This window comes from Coregonus lavaretus (genome assembly GCF_964263955.1).
Source record: "Coregonus lavaretus genome assembly, chromosome: 6".
NCBI classification, from domain to species: Eukaryota; Metazoa; Chordata; class Actinopteri; order Salmoniformes; family Salmonidae; genus Coregonus; species Coregonus lavaretus.
Window position 1 is genome coordinate 9,562,656 of NC_139993.1, and position 5,382 is coordinate 9,568,037.

The following is a 5,382-nucleotide window of genomic DNA, read 5'->3' on the forward strand; positions in this document are numbered from 1 at the left end:
GGCACCATTTGGGATGCACCCATAGTCTATTTTACCGTCTCCCTGATGTTAGAAAATTCCAGCGCTAACTCTAACTCACCCTTTCATGGATATTCTCAGTCGAAAGAATCCATTGCCTGCAAAAGGGATAAATAGATGAGTACTGTTAATTATTAAAACTATCTAACCCTTGACCTCTACGGGACTAGCCTATATACATGTACACCACAAACACACCCTCTGATTGGTTCTTTGGTCAGTTGCAGAACACACAGTATAGAGAATAGTAGGTAAGTATGGGGAAGACAAAGAGCTACCTACTTCTCATTCATCTCCTCCCCTGAGAATTCGAGTTCTGAGGAGGAGCTTCTCCGGGCCAAGGACAGGTTGTAATGAAAAGTCTGCTGTGGCTCCCATGTGTTAGATGGGCCGGCTAAGTCCTGATCAGCCTCCTGCATCTTACTCTCTGCTTCAGTCTCCTGTGACTGAGATGGGCCGGCTGACTCTGGATCAGCCTCCTGCATCTCTCTCTCTGCTTCAGTCTCCTCTGACTGAGATGGTCCGGCTGACTCTGGATCAGCCTCCTGCATCTCTCTCTCTGCTTCAGTCTCCTGTGACTGAGATGGTCCGGCTGACTCTGGATCAGCCTCCTGCATCTCTCTCTCTGCTTCAGTCTCCTGTGACTGAGATGGGCCGGCTGACTCTGGATCAGCCTCCTGCATCTCTCTCTCTGCTTCAGTCTCCTCTGACTGAGATGGTCCGGCTGACTCTGGATCAGCCTCCTGCATCTCTCTCTGAGATTTTACATATCACCTTTCTCAACTCTCATTAATTAGCCTACATTATTTATCACTATATATCACCTTGGCGATCACCTTTACCCAATTACTCACTATTTCTGAATTTGGCAGATGGCAAGACTTATCTTGCCTTTCAAAATGTTTAATATAAAAAATATACATCTCTATTTTAAAAAATCTGAAAAACAAAGCCTACCTCCACTTCTTTCTTCTCCATATTATCTCCAGTTGTATCACATATTAATGCTTTAAAAAAATTATGATACAATTACATTGCAATAAAACGCGGGATAATACATTTTCAACCACCAACGACACCAACTTGATGACTGAATGAAGAGTCAAATGTTATCTGATCTGTTTCGAACGTGATCACGTATGATGTAATAGATATACATCGCAGACGTAATTGTGCGGTAACTGCAACAGTCAGCAGGTAGCGGCAAAATCAACAATGAAAACAACAGATACCAGACTAGACCACTGAGCGTTACACACCATTACAGTCAAATCAATTCTGCCTCATAAAAAATAAAAATCGGCCACCACAAGCAGACTTCATCCAAAATATGTAAAGGAAAATTGTTTCAAAGTGTGTTTGTAAAATGTAAGGCTCTGATATATATTTACACCTACGCCTGTTTCTTTGATAAAAAACAAGCAAACAAACATGTACACCCACTTAAAAAACACACCCACCCTTTGCAACAGATACCATTTTGGTTAATAATAATAATAATTAGTCTGCTGATATCAACCTTTGGTGTTGCTATGCTATATGATTAGCACTTCCCAATGTCTAGACTCGAATATTTGACAGCACATGTCGATATCACCATTAACTGTTGTGTGGCGCTAGAATGCACAAAAGAACATGGGTGATTAAAAGCAGGCAACATGTCAATCAATTTTTGACCTCATCCAAGCCCCACCCATTCACTGGGCAGCCTTTATAAACTAGCTCTCATCATCATCTCAGCCTTACTGATTTTGTCTCTGTCTTGAACGGTTGTGTCCAGGGTGTTCTGTCAGTCTCAACATCGTAACTTTAAAGGTATGCTGCTTGAATGGTGGTGTTACAACTCCCTTCATTTTGCATTATATCATAGCATTGTGTTTTACGCATCTCACGTTGCGGTTCTATTCATTTCATGTTTTTAGGAAGTTGGTGGATCCGTGTCGGTTGTGTTTTGCCTTTCGCAGTGACTAGCTAGCTAACATGCCACGTAACGGCGTGGTGTTTTGCCCGTTTATACCTAACTAACGTTAGCTAGTTAATTGATATACATTGAGTGACTCTTTTAAAGTTAAGTCTCATCCTAATAGTAAACCAATGACTTGGAGTAGTTATAGCATGCTTAACGATAGTTAATTAGTTGAATGTAACGCGGTAACTCCGGTGCTGTGCATTTCAGTTTCACCGGACGTGACTGGCTTACTGGGTGACAACTGCTAATTCACATGGCTAACTAGTTAAGCCTTGCGGGTTACCATAAGCCAATTATTTGTCCCTCTCGTGTTACTATAAACTCACTTGTAGGTGGCAAGTACTTGACAATTCTACTTTAATCTACTTGGAATTTATTTCGATTAAAGACCGTGGAAAGCCGGGCCATGTGGCATCTGATCTGTACCAAATATGGCCGCTTGCTTTCAACAATGGGATGTACTCAAGTTCATGGCGCTAACGTCCTTAGCTCGCTTTGAAAAGTATATTAATGCCGGTGTAACACTCGGATCTGTATTTAATCGGGACGTAGCCAGTTAACTAGTTACTTTTCGTGGTTTGCTGTCATTCAAACGGTGGGAGAATTTAACAATCAGCCCATCGCGATGTAAAAATGCTAACTAATGTATTGCCAAGCTTGCAAATATGTGCACAATTCGACTGGTTCCGGCGCAGGGTGTGGTTGTAATTTGATTAGATGACTCGTTTATAGTTTGAATGCTGTTAAGTCGGTGTAGGTTTTGAATATTACTATTTTAAAAAGCTCAATGAAATGACGTTTGAACCAGACAGTTTAACACTGCTGCAGCATCTGGCTGCAGTTCAGTGTAGTGAACTGTACTTTCTATAGATCTAAACATAACTATACTAAAGCCTGAGTTCACTTTGCACAACAGTAACTAACCTACAGTACCAGTAAAACATGTCTCGTTTGCCCATGTATGAAACATCAGTTGCGCATTGGCAACGAAAGCAAATTGTTCATACTAAATACCCCATAGGCATGGAATGGGCATGTGGGAATACTTTCCGCAGGATGGGTGATAAGAATAGAATTGTGCTGTCCTTGCCCACTTTCCCACTAGCCACAGTACATCTGTTCACTCCATAGCAGTCTAGGTGACATTGAAGAGCTGTCAACTGGCAGTACATTGGTCAAAGGTTGTGCAGAGTGGCCTGGCTTACTCCAGCTAATTCAACAATTTCAGTTTACGGGGGATGGGGGATTTGGATTGCCAAGACCACAAATTAGGCTGTTTTTCCATTAATGTGCATTTCACTGATGGCCCACTGCCATTTCAGTCACTCAATATCTATCCTCCTGTGTTGCAGCACCATGTCTAACACCGAACGTACCTTCATTGCCATCAAGCCTGATGGTGTCCAGAGGGGGCTTGTGGGAGATATCATTAAGCGCTTTGAGCAGAGGGGCTTGTGGCCATGAAGATGATCCAGGTATGTGAATAACTGAATCTGTTCAGAGGCGCTTCTAGTAGGGTTCAATGGCATTGAACTGCTTAATATTGATTTTGAGGCATTGAACTGAGTTTTTTTTGTGTGATTGCAGGTGTCTGAGGACCTTGTCAAGCAGCACTACATTGACCTGAAAGCCATGCCCTTCTATGGCGGCCTTTGCTCATTCATGCATTCCGGTCCAGTTGTTGCCATGGTAACTATCCTCCCCACGCATGCACTACGCACAGCCCGTTTCAAAATGCTGGCTCATTGCTAGATTCATAGTGGCTCACTGCTAATGCCACCCTGGACACTATACTTCAGGTTCTCTTGAGCGGTGCTTGCGACATAATTAATCGTTCCACGTTACTCCTTATAGTCCAAGGACCTTACATGTTCTGTTTAAATGCAAATTGGCTCTGGAAGCCAAAACAGGCAAATACTCCATTTAAACGTGAATCGATTCTCATTTGCGGTACGTTGCTAGAAACATTGGGTGTAAAGAGGGAAATGGACACCATGAATCCATGCAAGTCATGTACCACAGCAAGGAATTTTGACTCCCAAAATGAACAATGGTAAAATAATAAACTGTGGCAAATGCGATGATTATGCACAATTCTGTGTCTGGTTTTTCAGAATGCTCTTCACTCTTGTCAATTGATATTTCTGGTCCTGCAGCATTCCATGACATTTTCGAACACTCACTCCCATAACCAGGTGGCGAATCGCATCTCTGCATGTCTGGCAGACATATCAGTATGGATGACGGATCACCACCTCAAGCTGAACCCTGGCAAGACGGAGCTGCTCTTCCTCCCGGGGAAGGACTGCCCGTTCCATGATCTCGCCATCACGGTTGACTACTCCGTTGTGTCCTCCTCCCAGAGTGCGAAGAGCCTTGGCGTGACCCTGGACAACACCCTGTCGTTCTCCGCTAACATCAAGGCGGTGACCTGATCCTGCAGGTTCATGCTCTACAACATTCGGAGAGTACGACCCTGCCTTACACAGGAAGCGGCACAGGTCCTAATCCAGGCACTTGTCATCTCCCGTCTGGATTACTGCAACTCGCTGTTGGCTGGGCTCACTGCCTGTGCCATTAAACCCCTACAACTCATCCAGAATGCCGCAGCCCGTCTGGTGTTCAACCTTCCTAAGTTCTCTCACGTCACCCCCCTCCTCCGCACACTCCACTGGCTTCCAGTTGAAGCTCGCATCCGTTACAAGACCATGGTGCTTGCCTATGGAGCAGTGAGGGGAACGGCACCTCTGTACCTTCAGGCTCTGATCAGTCCCTACACCCAAACGAGGGCATTGCGTTCATCCACCTCTGGCCTGCTGGCTCCCCTTCCTCTGCGGAAGCATAGTTCCCGCTCAGCCCAGTCAATACTGTTCGCTGCTCTGGCACCCCAATGGTGGAACAAGCTCCCTCACGACGCCAGGACAGCAGAGTCACTCACCACCTTCCGGAGACATTTGAAACCCCACCTCTTTAAGGAATACCTGGGATAGGATAAAGTAATCCTTCTACCCCCCCCCCCAAAAAAAAAAAAATTTGGAAGGTGGTTATCCCACTGGCTATAGGGTGAATGCACCAATTTGTAAGTCGCTCTGGATAAGAGCGTCTGCTAAATGACTAAAATGTAAATGTGTGCTCTCATACTCCCTCCTGAAAGCACAACAATAGACTGCATTACCCACAATGGCCTAATGGGCGCACATAAATGCACGAGAGGTCGAAATAATTATTCTGCCATGCTACTTGAAACTGACAGACAGACAAATGTCAGACATGCAATTTCAACTGTGTGAGCTCATGGCTTTTATCCCACCACGTTTTAAGAATAGAATAGTCTCTGATTCCAGTACTTCCATTATCATTTGAACACAGGTCTCTGAACACAGGTACATTTTCTG

At 44.4% G+C, this 5,382-nt stretch overlaps 1 pseudogene across 1 annotated transcript; it reads left to right on the plus strand.

Moving 5' to 3' along the window:
- The first annotated feature begins 1,775 nt into the window (after window positions 1-1,775).
- Window positions 1,776-4,488, plus strand: LOC311130943 (annotated as a pseudogene). Its single transcript, XR_014615334.1, has 4 exons — window positions 1,776-1,833; window positions 3,340-3,462; window positions 3,575-3,676; window positions 4,183-4,488. The product of XR_014615334.1 is annotated as an uncharacterized misc_RNA (transcript).
- The last annotated feature ends 894 nt before the right edge of the window (window positions 4,489-5,382 follow it).